This window comes from Nicotiana tabacum, chromosome 10 (genome assembly GCF_000715075.1).
Source record: "Nicotiana tabacum cultivar K326 chromosome 10, ASM71507v2, whole genome shotgun sequence".
Classification (NCBI taxonomy): Eukaryota; Viridiplantae; Streptophyta; class Magnoliopsida; order Solanales; family Solanaceae; genus Nicotiana; species Nicotiana tabacum.
The window spans coordinates 138,391,733-138,412,533 of NC_134089.1; positions in this window are offsets into that span (position 1 = coordinate 138,391,733).

Consider the following 20,801-nt stretch of genomic DNA (forward strand, 5'->3'; position numbering starts at 1 on the left):
CCAAACACACGCTTAGTAATTTAATGTACTACTATGTGTTAGAGAAATACACTTGTTACTCATCTATTGTGTAAGGTTATCCAAAACAGTTAATAAATCCTTAGTCACACTACACCTATTGCCTTCTGATTGGGTGATCAAATTCTTTCAGATATGTTTCATAAATACATTTAAATTAATAAAATATAAAAATTAGTAGTATGTTAAGAAGAAATACCATGTTACTAAATTCATGTTAGATCGTTGATGATAAAGGATAACTAATAAACTAGATTTATTAGCATCAGGATCAGGGACTTTTTTTTGGACATTATCGCAGACTTCTAGCTCCTTTCAGAAAATTTGCATTTGCTTAATGATCATTTGTACGTATTTCAAATTTTAAAACCATCTTCATTATTGCAAGCATGCTGAAGTAATGCAAAATATTACTACTATAGTTGATCCATCAAAACATTAAGACATCAAAATTTCCGCAGTAACTCATAGATAATTTACATATAATCGTAAGGTCGCATGCCTTTATATTCTATTTACAGTCATTTTCTACATCATATTCCTTTTTTCCCCCTTTTTCAACTTGAAAATCTTCAAGTCTCTGTAAAAATGACGATGAAGGAATCTAATGAAGAAGAAAATAAGATCAGTTGGGACCCCAACAGCTCAAGTACATAACTTTCCTCAAAGACTCTTCAGATTGCTTTGCCTTCTCACTCCTTGCAATCAGTGAGGAGGAAGAAGTAGAAGAAAGCTTCTTAACTTGAGAGTAAGATCTCATATTATTCTTAGCGTGCTGAGCAAAGGACGTCAAAGGGTAATTCCATCTACAAAAACCTTGGTCTTTTAAAGCTTCCACTGCTCCAACACTCGCTGCTACTATCCATGCTCTCCTGCTTGAACTCATGATATATGGTTTTCTTTCTAAAAACTCTTTTTTCTACTTGAGTTTTGATATATGAAATCTTGCTTTTGCTTTTCTGAAATTTTGGATTGCTAGTGCCTAGTAGTAGATTTGATAGTACTGAAGATGATATTTAGAGTTTGGGACTAATGGTTAATATATAGGCAGTGATCAAAAGAAGCAAAGAGTTAAAGGGGAGAAACAAAAGAGTGATAAACCAGTGGTCTTTTTGCTACTATGGACTCTCCAGCCAATGGTTTTCTAGTTATTTTATCCTTGAAGTAAAGGAGACTACATATATTTACTTATCCATTCATTGGTTCTGATTTTTGAGACAAGAGTTGGACCACACTCTTTTTTCCTTTTTGGATCGTCGTTACGCACCGTTTTGTTTTGTATTGTATTGTATTGTATTATATTGTATTGTATTGTATTGTATTGTATCGTTGATAAATACAATGTTTGGATGGAATATTATCTCAGTTTGCTGTTATTTCATGGTATCACGCACCAATAATATAATGAATGAACTTGCAATATTATAAAGAAAAATTATAATACGGTATATAAGAAGGTAGGACAAATGATAAAATAAATTATTTAATAATAATGAAGGGTGAGATTGAGAGAAAAAGACAAGGTAACGATGCGAGCACACCAAATCGATTGTTACAACATTTCATCGTTACGTAACGACGGATTTAACGATTCGATACAATAAAATTTAAGTAACAATATAATACAATAACAACCATCCAAAAAAGCTGTCAGAAAATTTGGTTTTATTAATTGCACTAGCGACTAAACTTTAGGAGCTCCGAACTTGGATGTTTTCTAAGAAATTCATATGATCTCGTGCAGAAATCGCATAATTTGTTGGGAATAAACCCCTTACCAAAATAATATTCACGGTAATAAAGCGGAATAATAATGTAGCACCGAGATACGGTAATTAACAATAATAAAAGAGTAATAATGACACCAAGATTTTTACGTGGAAAACCCTTCTGAATAAAGGAAAAAACCACGACCCCGAGAGGAGCAACTGATATCACTATAGTAAGGAATTTTACACTTTGTAGGTCGGAGATAAATACTCCAAAGACCACTACAACACTCAAAAGAAATAACCCTCTTTTGATATTCCCACCTCACTACAATATCGCTCACTCTCTATTTTCCTCACAGACTATTTTCTTATACCTTGTCTGTGAAACCTCACTCTTTCTTTCTCTCTTTGTTGGTGTGTAGAAATGAGAGTTGAAGCTCTCCTTTTATAGCCAAAGCTTCACCCTCTAAAGCCTACAATATTTGACAATTTACACACACTTTTCACAATTCAACAAAGTTGGCTACCAAACCAAAGAAATTCAACAAGGTTGGCTACCAACCAAACCAAGTCAACAAGGTTGGCTACCAAACCAAAGAAAACTTTTATTAGGCACATGTCTAATACTTCTTCAATGAGATGGACCTCATCAATCTCCCCCTCCAGTCTCATTCATCTAGAGGAGGTAGCACTGTCTTCTAGTTTGAGTGCATGCCGACAAGTTCTTTGCATAGCTCGAACTTGTTCCTTGGTACCACCTTGGTCAGCATATCTGCGAGATTCTCACTTGTAGAAATCTTCAAGACTTTTAGAGATTCATCATCTACCATTTCTCGAATCCAATGATATCTCACATCAATGTGCTTGGTCCTTGCATGGTACATAGAGTTCTTGCTAAGGTCTATTGCACTTTGACTGTCACAATAGACGACATACTCCTTCTGATGCAATCCAAGCTCTTGAAGGAATCGCTTGAGCCATATCATCTCCTTGCCAGTTTCTGTAGCGGCAATGTACTCTGCTTCAGTTGTTGAAAGTGCAACGCACTTCTGCAACTTAGACTGCCATGATATAGCTCCCCCTGAAAATGTAAATAAATATCCAGTAGTAGATTTTCTGTTGTCAATGTCACCTGCCATATCAGCATCTGTATAGCCTTTCAAGATTGGATCAGATCCTCCAAAGCACAAACAATCTCCCGTGGTACCTCTCAGGTACCTAAGTATCCACTTGACTGCTTCCCAATGTTCCTTTCCAGGATTTTCAAGAAACCTGCTGACAACACCAACTGCGTGAGCAATATCAGGTCTAGTACATACCATTGCATACATCAAGCTTCCGACTGCTGAAGAATAAGGAACTTTAGCCATGTTTCCTTTCTCCTCCACTGTTGTAGGACACATCTTCTTACTCAACTTTAGATGACCAGCAAGAGGTGTGCTGACTGGCTTAGCATTCTTCATGTTGAAGCGTTCTAGTACACGTTCAATGTACTTCTCCTGAGATAGCCACAACTTTCTACTTGTTCTCTCTCGAACTATCTTCATCCCTAGAATTTGTTGTGCTGGGCCCAAGTCCTTCATATCAAATGACTTGGACAGATCTCCTTTCAACTTTGCTATCAACCCCTTGTCTTTTCCTACAATTAACATGTCATCCACATACAACAACAATATAATAAAGTTATTCTCAGAAAATCTTTTGAAGTATACACATGGATCAGAATAGGTCTTTAGGTATGTTTGACTTTTCATGAATGAGTCAAACTTCATGTACCACTGCCTTGGTGCCTGCTTCAATCCATAAAGACTCTTATTCAATTTGCACACCATGTGTTTCTTTCCAGCTACTTCAAATCTTTCTGGCTGCTCCATATAAATCTCCTCTTCCAAATCTCCATGAAGAAATGCAGTTTTCACATCCAACTGCTCCACTTCAAGATTTAGGCTAGCTGCTAAGCTCAAAATTCTTCGAATAGAAGTCATTTTGACAACAGGTGAGAAAATTTCGTCAAAATCAATACCTTTCTTCTGTTCGAAGCCTTTAACCACCAATCGAGCTTTGTATCTGACCAGCTTACCATCTCCATCTTTCTTGAGTTTAAAGACCCATTTGCATTTGAGTGGTCTTTTACCCTTTGGAAGTTCAACCAGCTTGTATGTGCCATTTTTCTGTAGAGATTCCATCTTTTCTTGCATAGCTTTCATCCACTGGTTCTTTTCTGGATGGGACAACACCTCCTTAAGACTTTCTGACTCCCCCTCATCACTGATGAGGACATACTCTGTGGAAGGGTACCTGCGTGACTCTACCCTTGGCCTCTCTGATCTCCTCAGAGGTTGAGGTTGTTCTTCTCCCTGAGTGGGTTGCTCCACTTCCTCGACACCTTTATCAAGTTGCTCCCCCTGCTCAATAACCTCACCAGGTTGCTCCACCTGCTCGGCAACCTCATCGGTTGTACTTTCTGCACTTGTGGAATTGTTAGAAGTAGAAGGAATAGTAACAAAGTTAGGAATTATACCATTTTTCGCCTTTTCTAACATATCAGCAGCAGTTCCAACTTCACTTTCTCGGAAGACTACATCTCTGCTTCTGATGACCTTCTTCTTTACAGGATCCCACAGTCTGTACCCGAACTCTTCATTTCCATATCTGATAAATATACAGGGAACAAATTTATCATCCAGCTTTGTTCTCTGCTCTTTTGGTACATGTGCAAAAGCTCTGCAACCGAACACCTTCAGATGCGAGTAGGACACCTCCTTGTTGGTCCAAACTCTCTCTGGGATTTCAAACGCCAACGGAACTGATGGACTCCTATTGATCAGGTAACAGGCTGTCTGAACTGCTTCACCCCAGAATGACTTAGGCAGTTTAGCCATTCTGAGCATGCTTCTCACCTTCTCCATAATGGTGCGGTTCATCCTCTCGGCTACGCCATTGTGCTGTGGGGTTCTAGGAACTGTCTTTTCATGTCTGATCCCATGACTTGAACAATACTCTTCAAATTCCCTTGAAGTGTACTCACCTCCATTGTCACTTCAGAGACGCTTTAGCTTTCGACCCGTCTCCCTTTCTACTAGAGCATGAAACTTCTGAAAAACTTGAAACACCTGATCTTTGGTTTTCAAAATATAAACCCATAATTTTCGTGAAGCATCATCAATAAAAGTAACAAAATATTTGTTACCGCCCATTGATTCAATTTCCATTGGGCCGCAAACATCAGAATATACTAAATCAAGTATATTCAATTTCCTTTCAAACGATGTCTGAAATGAGACTCTATGCTGCTTACCAAATAAACAGTAGTCACAAGGTTTTACAGTTGTACCTTTGGCATAAGAAATGAGTGATTTCTTGGCAAGAATCTGCAATCCCTTCTCGCTCATATGACCCATTCTTTTGTGCCATAAATCTACAGAAATCTCATCTTGTGCCGCGTTCAATTCACCTTGGCATATTTCTGCATTTGTCCTGTACAACGTGCCACGAGCAACTCCCTTTGCAATCACCAATGATCCCTTAGTGAGTCTCCACCTTTGATTTGCAAAATAACTCTCGTATCCATCTCGGTCTAAAGCAATTCCCGAGATCAAGTTCATCCGCAAATCAGGTACATGCCGCACATCCTTTAGAACCAATGTGCATCCGACATTTGTCTTGATACAAATGTCACCAATCCCCGCAATCTTTGAGTAACTTGTGTTACCCATTTTCACTGTGCCGAAATCACCTGCTACATATCTGCAAAAAAGATCTTTTACCGGTGTGGCATGGTGAGATGCCGCTGTGTCAACCACCCATTCCGACTCTGGACCTGACAGGTGCATGCATTCCTCTTCCTCATTTATAAAGAGGACAACATTATCATTATTTTGCACCATGGCGGCTGTGTTGTCGTCATTCTTCTGGCCACTGGTTTCACCTTTGCCCTTCCTTGGATTTGGGCAATCTCTTTTAAAGTGACCTGGTTGATTACAGTTGTAGCAATTTCTGACTCTTGATTTGGATCGGTTCTTTGACTTCCCACGAGCTCCGGATCTACCATAGTTGTTCGAACTCCTTTGATAACTCCTGCCTCTACCTTCTGTGATGAGAGCCTGTCCTTGATTTTCAGGCTTCTTTCTCATCTTCTCATTGAGTAGAAGAGCCGATGTGACATCTTTCAACTCAATAGTAGTCTTACCGTGCAGGATGGTTGTTGCCAAATTATCGTACGAAGATGGTAACGAGTTCAATAGCAAGATGGCTTTATCTTCTTCCTCGATTTTAACTCCGAGGTTGGCAAGCTGTGTGATTAGTCCGTTAAACACATTTAAATGTGACAAAAAATTCGTACCTTCACTCATGTGTAGGGCGTATAACTGCTTCTTCAGGTACAATTTATTTGTCAGCGTTTTGGACATGTATAGGCTTTCCAACCTTGTCCAAATTCCTCGTGCAGTGTCTTCATCAATGATGTTATTTACCACATCATCTGATAAGTGCAACCTAATTGCACTAGCAGCTCTTTCATCCAAGTCAGCCCAATCCTCAGCTTTCATGGTATCAGGCTTTTTGGAATCAACATCTAGAACCTTGTGTAATCCTTGTTGGATGAGCAGATCTCTCATCCTTCTTTGCCATGTTGAGAAACCGTTATCTCCGTTGAATTTTGCTACCTCGTACTTTACTCCGGACATTTTTATTTTTCACCAAGTATAGTACTACCGACAGTGAATAGTATTTCAGTGAACGAGCAGAACCTGTGCTCTGATACCAATTGTTGGGAATAAACCCCTTACCAAAATAATATTCACGGTAATAAAGCGGAATAATAATGTAGCACCGAGATACGGTAATTAACAATAATAAAAGAGTAATAATGACACCAAGATTTTTACGTGGAAAACCCTTCTGAATAAAGGAAAAAACCACGACCCCGAGAGGAGCAACTGATATCACTATAGTAAGGAATTTTACACTTTGTAGGTCGGAGATAAATACTCCAAAGACCACTACAACACTCAAAAGAAATAACCCTCTTTTGATATTCCCACCTCACTACAATATCGCTCACTCTCTATTTTCCTCACAGACTATTTTCTTATACCTTGTCTGTGAAACCTCACTCTTTCTTTCTCTCTTTGTTGGTGTGTAGAAATGAGAGTTGAAGCTCTCCTTTTATAGCCAAAGCTTCACCCTCTAAAGCCTACAATATTTGACAATTTACACACACTTTTCACAATTCAACAAAGTTGGCTACCAAACCAAAGAAATTCAACAAGGTTGGCTACCAACCAAACCAAGTCAACAAGGTTGGCTACCAAACCAAAGAAAACTTTTATTAGGCACATGTCTAATACTTCTTCAATGAGATGGACCTCATCATAATTGCCAAGTACAATTTATATACTTTTGATATTCAAACTCTATGATGCTTTAAAAATTTTAGAATTAATATATTGATAAAGAGCATATGTTTTCGGAGAATGGTTAAACAAATTAGTAATAAGTGGACCAGGACAACTGGTTTCTTACACAAATCGATGATTTTATAAGGAAACAAAATAGAGCATAAGTGGCGAAGCCATTTAGGCCTACATGCATTGAATTTCTAATAAAAAAATATTTCTAGAAATACAATAGCATCACATAAAGATTTAATAAAAAGCGTAGCATAGAAAACCTAAAATCTTTCATCCATAACTTATATATAGAATAGAATTAATTTATATAAAGAGATTTTTTTTTAAAAAAAGGAGGTAATATTATTGTCTAGTTATCTACATAGCCATTTTTTGCTACATTTCGAGAGAAAAAAATCCTGCAAACGTGAAGCGATAGTTAGGGATTGTGGGAAATCATAATATTATGATTGACTAGCTTCACCTTATTGTTACTGTTAGTTATTTATTTTTTAACTATTTAGGTTAATTTTTCTTTCCTTCCTCGCCCCCTTATGGCATATGTATAATAAAAATAAATAAAAAATGCTTAATGATTGTAAATTTACCCGGCACTCAAGGTTTGTTTTTTGGTTTGATTGTTACACAAAGTTAATAAGACCAAATTATGTTTGGTTTACTAAATACACAGATAAACATCAAATTAAGCTAGCATTTGGCCATAAATTTCCAAATTTGTTTTGAAAATTTTGATTTAGGTGAAGTTTGGTTTGAAGATGAAAATGTGTTTGGACATAAGTTTTCAAAACATATTTCACTTTTTTTTTTAAAAAAAAAACATGAAACATGACTTATACCCACAAGTTCTAAAAATTATCACAAATACCCAACAATACCTCTATCAATAATATTCATTATATTATTCCAAACTATAGTCCTGAACATAAATAAATTTGATACAAAATTATCATTTTTATAATAAACTACATAATATACTATTAAATGACCGAGAAGACGAAGCAGTATTCTTATAAAATAATAAATGGTGGGTTTTTTTATAAAATATAAAAGTTTGGGGCAATTTTTAAAAAAATGATAGTGATATTTTGGGCCAAAACCAGCTCTTGGAATTTGGGTTTTGGGAATTTGCCAAAATGGAGATAAAATCTATGGCCAAACATATATTTGTAAAAAAAAATTATATTTGCAAAATTTATGGCCAAACGGGTCCTAAATCAATTGTTGGGTTGGTTTTCCGGTCTATTTTAGTTATTTTTCCAATTGTAATGCAAATTTAAGTCACTCAATCCACTATAGCTACGAACAAATATTTGATAATACTTCATTAAGCTGAATAGTAGGTAAGGTTACTCAGAAGAAATTAAAAACATTGAGAAATTAAGTTTCACATATTTATGCTTATATAAAATAGCAAGTCTATTACATTTGTGTATATAGTGAATTCATTTATCATCTTGATGACGATAGAAAATGGATATCCAGAAGAGAGAATAAATTAAATTCGTTGAATCAATCTAATGAGTTATGTCACCCGTATTATCTATAGTATAATTTGGGTAATAAATGAAAAACTGCAAACTTGTTATGAATAACATGACAAACTTTAAAATAAGAGCTAACTGATATATACTAGGAAATACTACATATGTACATTTGAAGTTAACTATTGTTAAATGGTGGAACACGTCAAAATTACAAGTTTCACATAGATTCAGAGTCAAGAAATGTCAATTGAAAAAAAAAGAAGGTATTTCTATTAATTTTAACAAGGCAATTGAGGCTCAAGCTCAAAAAATTAATCCTTCAATCATACATCCGTTTGGCCTCTCATCTTCTAATTAAATTCCCAAGGGATATATATACATAAAAATATGAGAAGTTTAAGTGTTGGAATTCCCCAACAGCTCAAGTACATGACTTTCCTTAAAGACTCCTCGGACTGCTTTGCTTTTTCCCTCATTTCACTGTTTGCAGAAACCAAAGAAGAAGATTGAGAATAGAGGTTTTTGGCCTGTGAATACGACCTTACATTGTTCTTGGCGTGCTGATATATGGCTCTTATGTAGTTTCACCTACAGATTCCTTGATCTTTCAGTGCTTCTACGACCCCCAAGTTAATCCATGCTCTGCTTGTTGAACTCATTTTCCAATCTTGATTCTTGAAACCTTTTTTTGGCTAAGTTTATGAAGCTAAGGTTTAATTTGTTGAAGAAGGCTAGTGCTTTTACAAAAATTTGCTGAAGAAGGCTAGTGCTTTTAACAAAAGACTTGGTTTATATGTTGGCTGATTTACACCATTCTGCATCTTATTGTATATATAGGTACTTACTAAGCAAAACTGGAGGCTTTGGTTGTGAATTCCTGTGGTTTTGGAGCATGGTTTTCCAAATTTTGAGTTAGAAGAAGAGATTTTTAGTTGTGGTTCTTGTGGTTTTGGAGCACGGTTTTCCAGTTTTGGAGTTTGGTGTGCGGCTATGAATGTACATTTCCGCCCTTGCTATAATTTTTTATGATCACGGTTATAGGGATGTAGTTGGTATTTCAATTATTAACGAACTTAGAGTGGGGGTGAAGTTGGTATTTCGTTATTACTCTAAGTAGGGTCAGATGAGTGCGAAACTTTTTTGATGATTTTTTGGACAAAAAATACTTTTTTACTGCTTAAAAAAAAGTTACATGAATGAGTAAAATGCAGTACTATACTGCGAATTACTTTAACGGAAATTTAACCATTAAAGTAAAACGCAGTACTATACTGTATTTTACTTTTAAATTTTTTTTTATAATTCGCAGTACTATACTGCGTTGTACTTAAAATCTGGGTCCAGCTATATTTTACTAAAGTTGTTCGCAGTACTATACTGCGTTTTAATTAAACCCCCTTCTTCTTCCTTGGACCACAGAACCGACGAACACCCTTTTAAAAAATTCCGATTCTGCTGCCCCCCCCCCCCCCCGCGTCAAAATTTAAAAAAAAAAATTGGGCCCCACCCATCACCTAAAGAACAAGGAGTGTAGGTCCCACATACAAGACAAACTTTGGATTCCTTCTTTCGGGTGCAAAAATTCGATTTCAATCAAATTCAAAAAACTTAAATCGAGGTATTTCGATTTTGTTTATGTCGAAACTCGTATAGTACATGCATATTTGTATTGTTTAATGTGTTTCCATGTTAATTTGTGTTATGTTTGTGTTTAAATTTGTATCTTATTTATACCCGGATTGATTTATTAGCTTTGGTACAAAAAAATTGTTAAAATTTGATAAATTATTTGTATTGTTAAAAAATTAATATTATTTATTTTGTTTGTTGTTCATATTTGTATTTTATGTTAATTATTTTTATATGTAATAGTGACCTTTTAGCATAGTAAAATAAATAGTCTTTTAGCGTAGTAAAATATAGAGCCTTTTAGTGTTGTAAAATATAGAGCCTTTTAGCGTAGTTAAATGTATAACCTTTTAGCGTAGAGTCTATGTAGTTTAAGTATGTAGTAACTGCAAACTCTATCTAATTACACTTTACAAAATTAATTATTTAATTTATAACAATAAACTTACAAAAGTAACAAATTAATATATGTTGTAAAATTAGCTCAAATATCGAGCCTAGAACCCATACATAATTATTCAGTCCAATTTTAAACATAATTTATTATTTAATTTATTAAGCTAACAAAATTCTAAAAATGTTGAAATTGACATGCATAATAATTAAGGATAACTTGGTGCTACCGGGCCTCAAAAATCGAGCTTGAAACCCATACATAATTATTCAGTCCAATTTTAAATATAATTAATTATTTAATTTATTAAGCTAACACACACAATTCTAAAAATGTTGAAATTGACACGCATAAAAATTAAGGATAACTCGGTGCTACCGGGCCTCAAATATCGAGCATGGAACTCATACATAATTATTCAGTCCAATTTTAAACATAATTAATTATTTAATTTATTAAGCTAACACACCCAATTCTAAAAATGTTGAAATTGACACGCATAATAATTAAGGATAACTCGGTGCTACCGGGCCTCAAATATCGAGCCTGGAACCCATACATAATTATTCTGTCCAATTTTAAATATAATTAATTATTTAATTTATTAAGCTAACACACAATTCTAAAAATGTTGAAATTGACACGCATAATAATTAAGGATAACTCGGTGCTACCGGACCTCAAAAATCAAGCCTGGAACCCATACATAATTATTCAGTCCAATTTTAAACATAATTAATTATTTAATTTATTAAGCTAACACACACAATTCTAAAAATGCTGAAATTGACACGCATAATAATTAAGGATAACTCGGTGCTATCGGGCCTCAAAAATCGAGCCTGGAACCCATACATAATTATTCATTCCAATTTTAAACTAAATTAATTATTTAATTTATTATGTTAACACACACAATTAATTTTGTTTAAATTATAGTAGACGACATGGACTTTCATCCGCCTGCGCATCCCGGACCTGCCGAGGACCAGCTACTAGTATTGCAGGGCGACCATATGTCCTCTTTTTTATGGGAGGGACAGCTATCGATGCAGCCTCTCCGCCCCAGGAGACCTGACGATTTGTGGGAGTTCATCGGGGAGCATCCTTTCCATGCCCGCGTAATCACGCGCCTACAAGCTATGGGCTTCTATACGATTTTTGAGCTTGGACGGATACAGCTTGATTGGTCTCTCATCACGGCCTTGGTAGAGCGGTGGTGACCGGAGACGCACACTTTTCACTTGCCCACTGGAGAGGCCACCATCACGCTGGAGGATGTTCAAGTTTTGTACGGGCTGCACGTAGATGGACGGGCCGTAGCACTGCCCCAGTACATTAGATCCATGACGCGTGTACAGTTTTTGGATATGATAGGGCATTTTACTGGTTATAGACCTCAGGGTAACACTGGGGGCAGTCGCGTTGCTTTGTCAGCCATCAGAGATCATATGGCGTTTTTGTACCCAGACATTACCGGCGAGACGGAGGATCTCCATATTGAGAGGTACACGTGGTTGGTGCTGCTCCTGCTTTTTGGGTGTGTCTTGTTCCCGAACACTTCGGGGAGTAAAGTGAGTATGCGCTTTCTCCATCATCTTCAGCAGCTGGATGGTTTACCCCAGTACAGTTGGGGTGCTACTGTTCTCGCATACCTGTATAGGAGCATGTGCCGGGCGAGCATGGGCCCAGCGGTGGACATATGTGGTTTTCTGCCCCTCATACAGGTGACAACATTTTTGAATACTCTGTTCATTTCTCCGAATTCTATATGGTCGAAATGACTCATAAATTTTACATCAACCTTTTATCTTAGGTTTGGGCTTGGCAGCGGATCATGTCGTTGTAGCCACCTCTACCACCACTTGCGCCTGGTGAGGCTTATCCGTTTCTCCCTCTAGCTTCTAGGTGGATTCTCCGGCATGGGAACTACCGAGGGACCGATGCTCATCATAATCTCCCCCTTATCAGGGATGTGCTAGATATGCTGGTGGACGGACAGGTAAATATGTACCTATACTTACTTGTTTTAAATTGAGTTGTGTTGCGCATACTCACTTTTATGTTATTATTTGGTAGTTCATTTGGACACCATACATCGACGAGTTGCTAGCTCAGCTGCCCTTTTATTGCTCAGTCGATCGACTTCTTTGGAGCACCTCCGTCCCGATGATCTTCTTCGATATGATTGAGTATCATGCCACAGAGCATGTGCTTCGCCAGTTTCACCGTCCCCAGGCTATACCGAGGGAGCCTGGATGGGTGGCTATACACTATCAGCGGGATGACCGTGCCAAGCTGGACGATATATATATGGGATGGCTAGAGCAGCAGGTCCTTATTTGGGAGGAGCAGCGAGCTGACCGTATTCTGCCAGCACCTACATTTACCCAGGAGGCCACTATTCATATTTATGCATCATGGTACCGCCGTCACACCCGACTGATTATCGGGAACCCCATTCATGTACTTGGCGAGCGCTACAGACCATACGCCGGGAGACACGAGGCACTGGTATATTTTTTGGCTTATTAATATCATATAATTGTGATATAGCGTTATTTAATTAATATTTTAAATATTTCACAGGCTATTGTGCATCATCACCTCTACTAGTTGGGACAGGAGATGCAGCAGCATACCGACCTCCCTGCAGTCGTTGACTATGGCCGGCGGGTGGCACAGTTGGCTCGTCGGACCCTGTTTCAGGCGAGAGATGCCGCGAGGTTGGACCACGAGGCTCAGTATGTGGCGCCAGAGGACTACCATCGGGGTAGGGGTGTCCGACGAGGCAGGGTGCCCCACGAGGTAGGGGTGCCCCACGGGGTCGCGGGGGACGGCGAGGAAGTGGTCCCCAGCAAGGGGGCGTTGAGGCACCTGTCGACCCACCTGTTGAGGGGCATGATGATGACTTTGGAGTTGAGGCGCTTGGAGATGATCAGCTAGGTTATATACCTCGGGAAGATGAGCCTTCCAGCAGCATGCCTTCGTACAGCCTTCAGCTATCTCTTCCAGCATCGCAGGTCACCCCGTCAGGAGCATTGTCGATCACGGGTACATTCGACGGGGATGTATACCAGTACTTTGCATGACCATCTACCGCAGCTGAGGATCGGCCCACCCGGGACGTGGATGGCGCGCGTAGGTTGAGTTATGCCTCCTACCCGGCGGTTGATGCGGATCTACTACAGGCACATGTATGTTTGTATTACTTTAAAATTTCAATTTGTTTTCTTTTCCTTAATGAGCTGCCATTAATTAATTTTTAACTTTCTTATGAAGGCTTCGTCCCAGCCCATCTTTGAGGCCACTACATGCTTTGATGAGGACACCACGGATGCATATATTTAGGAGGCCGACGAGACCACGGTGGGAAAAAATATTTTTTGACTTAACACGTACAATATAAATATACTTTGTCATATGCTAAGTTTAGTACTTGTTTTGTAGATTGCTAACGGCCCGACGGCCTATTCTTCCGATCCTGCCAGCTGTGGTGTCGATGCTGCTGCACATCCTCACATTAAGAGGCGGCTTGATGATGATGATCCAGATAGTGTACCCGGGCGACAGGGGATGCGACTCAGGCCAGCAGCAGCACTGAAGCACACAGGCTGCGGGACTCACTGATTTACTTAGGTTTTTAGTTTGTGTAAATAGTGCATTATGTAAATAATGATAACAATTATCTTTTAACAATATTTTTATTTTAATTGCGTTTGAACAGCAGTTTTACTTAAACAGTACACAAGAAACACAAACATTGCAAACGTAACACAAAAACAAACAATAGAACTAAAACCATCACTGCACAAAAGATAACTAAAATCAGATTTTTCACATGGTTTTCATTTTTTTCAGAACGACAAGACAACTCCATAAAACGCAGTACTATACCACGCTTTATGTATTAAATTTTTCTGCAATAAACCAGCTTTTTTCACATGGTTTTCATCTTTTTCAGAACGACAAGACAACTCCATAAAACGCAGTACTATACCACGCTTTATGTATTAAATTTTTCTGCAATAAACCAGTTTTTTTCACATGGTTTTCATCTTTTTCAGAACGACAAGACAACTCCATAAAACGCAGTACTATACCACGCTTTATGAATAAACCAGCTTTTTTGACATGGTTTTCATCTTTTTCAGAACGACAAGACAACTCCATAAAACGCAGTACTATACCACGCTTTATGTATTTTGTCTCGCCTATAAATAACGGCATCATTGTAGTTATTTTGTGTGCTCAAAAATTAGTAAAAGCAAATATTTCATTAAAAGTAAGGTTTTTTTACTAAAAGCAAATATTTCATTAAATGGCTCAACCTCTTCGTCCACCAAAGTGCAACTGTGGAAAAGAATGCTCGATGCAAAATTGTTGGGACGGTGGTGAAGTTGGACGCCGCTACTGGTGCTGTATGAACCAGTTATACAAGGTTCCCGGCAAACCTATTTGTGATTTTGAGGATGGGTTGATGAACCATGTTATCAGGAATGCTACAGAGAACAACTACAGTTTCTTCATAATATGTGTTTATGCCAACGAGAAACACAAAGAGAAAGCGATAGAATTATTGTAGAAATGAGGGCGAAACTGAAGGAGGTGGGAGAAGAAAAATGGAAAGCACAATGAAATCGTGAAGCACAAAAGGAACGAAAAGAAAAATATAAATGGGAACTTGCGGAGGTGAAGGCGAAACTGAAAGAGGTAGAAGAAGAAAAAGGACGAATGGAAGAACGATTTAAGTGGTTGGAGCGGAGAATAAATGGCAACCGGGACGAATGGAAGAACGAATGTTTGTGTTTGTGTTGTAGTAATGTTTTATTTACATTTTCCTACAATTAAACAGCTTTTTCTTCACTCATTCCAAATTATGGAACATAATTTTATTTGATATATATTGCAACATACACAAGTACAAACACGTATTACAAAAAACAATACCAAAATAAAAGACTAGGGGTATCCTTGATAGTTGGGTACATTCGACGAACTTGCACCAGGAGCCAGATTACCACCGCCACGCATACCACCTGAAGGACATTTACGACGGTCGTGTCCTATTTGCGAGCATATGCCACATTTACGCGCATAAACGGTGTCACCAACATCCATTTGGTTTCGTATACGCGTTCTCTTTTGCACTTGCAGCTTGCGCAAATAGTCCTTGTTACATACCATCTTAAAAGGTTCCGGCGGCCAATAATGCTCAACTCCTAATGGTTGCAACTTCCCACTATACGTGTCTACATATGCAGCAACACTGTATTGCCTATCAATATAGTTTGTTACCCCATATCCAACTTGTTGAAAGCACTTCAACGCATGTGTGCACGGCATGTGGTAGATGGTCCATTTCCCACATGAACATAACCTTCTATTTTCATTCACCATCTGTAGATTATTCCCACGGTATCCGCGGATAGTGGTCTTAACTTCAAAAACATCCCGTTCATGATCGTACTAAAGAAATGAATGTCACTGTGCTCGCCTCCTAGACCTTTCAAATCTTCTCATGGGTATTGGCATAAATTGAACACCCCTATCCATCAATGCTGATGCAGCTGCATGCCTTTCAACAAACCTCTCCGCACTCTGTTTGAATGTCATGCAGACCATGGCAGTGACAGGCAGTCCATGGGCAGACTTCAACAAGCCGTTGAATAACTCCGACACGTTTGTAATGAGGGCTCCCCATCGTCTTCCGCCATCAACATGCAATGTCCACATGTGAAGCTCATGCCCCATCAACCAAGTATAGGCTCGTGGTTCTAACTGCCGGATTGCTTCCATGCGCCTCGTGAATTTGCACTGCTGGTGGTCAGTTGCAGCCATCCACATTAAGTCATGCAATGCCTTGTCAGGATATTTCTTCTGGAAATTAGCCTTCAGGTGACGCACATAGTAACGTTGGTATGCATATGGTTCCTGACATTCAGGCAAGTGGCGTACAGAACTTAAAATACCACCATATCGATCAGATATTAGACAAATACCTGAACGATGTTTGACAACATGCTGCTTCAAGTGGTTCAAAAAAAGCGTCCATGTCTCTTCACTTTTGTTGGCACATATGGAAAAAGCTAGTGGAAATATTTGTCCATTGGCATCTACTACAACTGCAATCAAAAGCTTAATATCATACTTTCCATAGACATGAGTACCGTCTATGGAAATAACAGGACGACAATGTACAAAACCATCAATTGCTGGTTTAAATGACCAGAACACATAGTTGAAAATATATTCAGGTCTGTCCGGACTCCGCTCACGCCTCCATTCAACAATAGTCCTGGGGTTAAAGTGTTGCAGTGCGACCATGTACCTGGGCAAATTTGAAAAAGACTTATCCCAGTCGCCATAAATAAGTTCAAAGGCACATTTGCGACCGAGATATGCCTTTCTTTTGGTTATAGTACAACCATACTCCTGGTGGACGGCTGTAATACACTCTTTAATCTTGAACCTAATGGACACTTCCAAATATGGAATCAAGACAAGATAAATCAAGTCCACATCCAAGTGGAAGTGATTCTCATTGTATGTGTCCATTTCACATCTGTGCTCGCTAATAAATTTACCCACTTTCCACAAACCTGATTTCTTCTTGGTGGCACGCAACATCCAGTGACAACCCATAAAGTCTCTACGACATACATCATGTATTTCTCTGTAGTTGACTCACTTACCGTCATCTCACGACACTCTCTTATACTGTAGATTTTTACATCCCTAATTAAGCGAGCTTTATCAGGGAAATACATGCCCTTTGTCAGAACAGCTGGTCTAGACTCATCCCACATCACTGACTGAAAGTCATCATCATCCCTTGTGAGGGCATCCACGTTCGTCATGCTTGGCAAATTATCAAGGTAGGGAATATTCCTCTCATGAAATGGCACGTGGGACTCGTACACTCTTGGTCTAGCGGAAGGTGGAGGAACATGCGAGGAGGTGACTATGGTTCCTTAGGTCTTCTAAGCCTCATCATGGAACGGTGTGTCATCTCCAGACTCATCTGCATTGTTGTCATAATCACTATCATCTTCCTGACTCTGCGCATTTGCCAAATCACGAGTAAATACGTCGTCTATGGGCAACTGTGTAAGGTCAGAAGCTTCAAGAATCTCGTTTTCACTGCACAAAAATAACAAAATGATAATATACCCAACTAGATAAATAATTTAGATATAGCTATATCACTTTACTTACAAGTTGTACTGTCTTGACGTTTCGTGATGGATATTTTCTTGTTGGTGATGATTCCCGGATGGACCACCATGGTTCAATACTCAAGAACTACACATATTCCAACTAGGGGTGGAGTCATAACTTGTAAAATTCGTATCCGGATGTTACCCCTGTCACACCTCCTTTTTCCGCCCCCGCGAGGGGTGAAAGAGTTTTTCCATTTAAAGGACAATCGAAACGGGATTTGTTTATTTATTTTAGAGTTGCCACTTGGGAGATTTAGGGTGTCCCAAGTCACCAATTTAATCTTGAATCGAGGAAAAGAATGACTCTGTATTACAGTCCGCGAACCAGAAATCCGGATAAGGAATTCTGTTAACCCGGGAGAAGGTGTTAGGCATTCCCGAGTTCCGTGGTTCTAGCACGGTCGCTCAACTGTCATATTCGGCTTGTTTATCTGATTTTATACAAATATGAACTTATGTGCAGATTTTAACTCTTTACCGCTTTCATTATTATTATTATTATTATTATTTTACAGGGAATTGCAACGTTGTGAAAATGTATCTCGAACCGCGTCACAATCAATGTACCCGTGGTCGTCGACACACTTTGACTCCGTTGAGATTTGGATTTGGGTCACACAAATGTGCACCCGAGTTTAAGAAAATTAAATTATTAAAGGCGCGCCTAAAGCGACTAGCGTATCATTTACTTTGGGTAGGACCGTGAAATTTTGCTAAACGGTCCATCCCGAAGTCTAAGCAATTTTAAAGCAAATATTTACTGAGGGCCCCGCAATTTTGTATTTTTATTCGGCTCATCTCATCTCATTCTTATTTTTTAAAAGGGATTTGCAACGTCATGGACACGCATCTTGGACCACGTCACAATCAATGTACCCGTGATTAGAGACACATTTCGACTCCGTTGAGATTTGAATTTGGGTCACATAAATGTGCACCCGAGTTTAAGAATGTAATTTAATTAAATCGCGTCTAAAGAGTCTAACGCGTTATTATCTTTGGGGAAGGCAGTGAAATTCACTAAACAGTCCATCCCAACTTCTAAGTATTTATTATGACCAATTATTGAGGCCCCCGCAATTTGCATTTTTATTTGGCGAGGCTCGTCTCATTATTTTTAAAAAAAAGATAATCTTAGAACGACTACATTTTTTATTTTTCGTTTTTCTCTAAAATAAATGAAGAAAAGATCCTACTTTATTTACATACTTTCGAGTTATTATAGTTAAGTTTCGAAAGTGAGTCGTTTAAAGAGTTTACATGGGCAGCGCATAGAATGTTCTACATACAGACAGTAAAAGAAAGAAAAGACTACATTAAACTACAACTTCAAATCTTTCTCATTTTTGCATTCATGCTTCGAGTAGCTTACAAAATGAACCAGTGTATCAGTTTGTGTACCTGGTATTTGGAAAGCAAGGAAAGAAGATGAAGATCAGTAGAAGCAGCAATAGTGTAAATACATAGCAACAACAGGTTCAGCAACACAGCAAAACCAGTAACGACCAGTAGAATAACCCAGTAACAGATTGAAAAACCAGCAGTACCGGAATGCAATCGCAGTCAAAGCAGAAGAGAGACGGATACAAGATGCAGTAGTTTACTGATTTTAAATAACACTCAAAGAGAGGCAAACGAAAATTATTCAAGTAAAAGTTCAACTTGTTTTTCTCTTTTGCTCTCAAATTCTGATTTCTCAAAATTCAGTCAACACTCTCAACTTTCTTTTTTGTTTCTTCTTCTAAAGTCTCTTCCTTTTTTTTTTCTCTCCCAGTCCAAGTCCGTAAAAAAATCTTCTTCTTTCTATGTCAAAAATGACTCTTATTTATAGCAAGACTCTTGTCTTGAACCACTAACCCGAAATATTCTTTTAATTGCATGCTTTGTTCCCACTACTTAATGTTTTTCTTATTTAATTCTCTTGTCCCCCATACCTACATGTTTTGTCCCACACTACATTAAACAAATATATCAACCTCACTCTATTACAACTTGTCCCCCATGCTTAACTTAAATAATTACATTATTCCCCACTACATTATGTCTTGTCCCCTACTATATTATTTTAATTTTGTTAATGTTTAGTAGACAGAGCATATTTTATCCCTGAACGTACTGCAATTTACCAATATACCCCCATCAGCTATAACCAATTCACCTAATCAATTCCAACCAAAATACAACAAATATGACCAATTTCTAAACAAATTCAAACAACAAATCTCATGAACACAGATTGAATCATACAACATCAAATTAATGGGAATAAGTTAATCATATTGGGAACCAATCCTGGTTAACTTAGACAAAAATGAATGAGCAATGAGACAACAATATTAACAACAAAAATACATGATTCAAACTAAATCAAAAAATTAAAAACCAAAACATAAACTCGCATTAAATCACTGGATTAAAAACGAACTTCAAACAAAAATGAACATGAATTAAATCTATATTAAACAACAAACATGATGGATTCAAACGATTTAAACTAACACTTTTCTATATTAAAACAAAATCCTTTTAAACAAACTAAAGAAATAATTAATTGAACTTCAACTTAAATCTAAAAACATTATAATTACTAACAATTTCTACCTAAAAATAAACAAGAAAAATGAAACAAACTGAAGAAAAATAAGAAAAACGATAAACACGAATTGGTTAAACCAACTAACCGGATCGGAACGACGATGAACTTGAACGAAACAAATCTGCTCGGAAACTTTGAAACCAACATAACTCGAATCTGCCCGGAAAATAACTTGACGAGTAGGAACACAGCAATGGAGGTGCTGGTTCGTTTGTTTCAGCAAGAAGAAGAACGAAGCAATGGCAACAAATACTGCTCAACTGGATGGGCAGTATCCATGGTCGTCGAGGAGATGAAGCTGAGTGGTCACTTGGGATGTTCGTGGGTTCAAAGG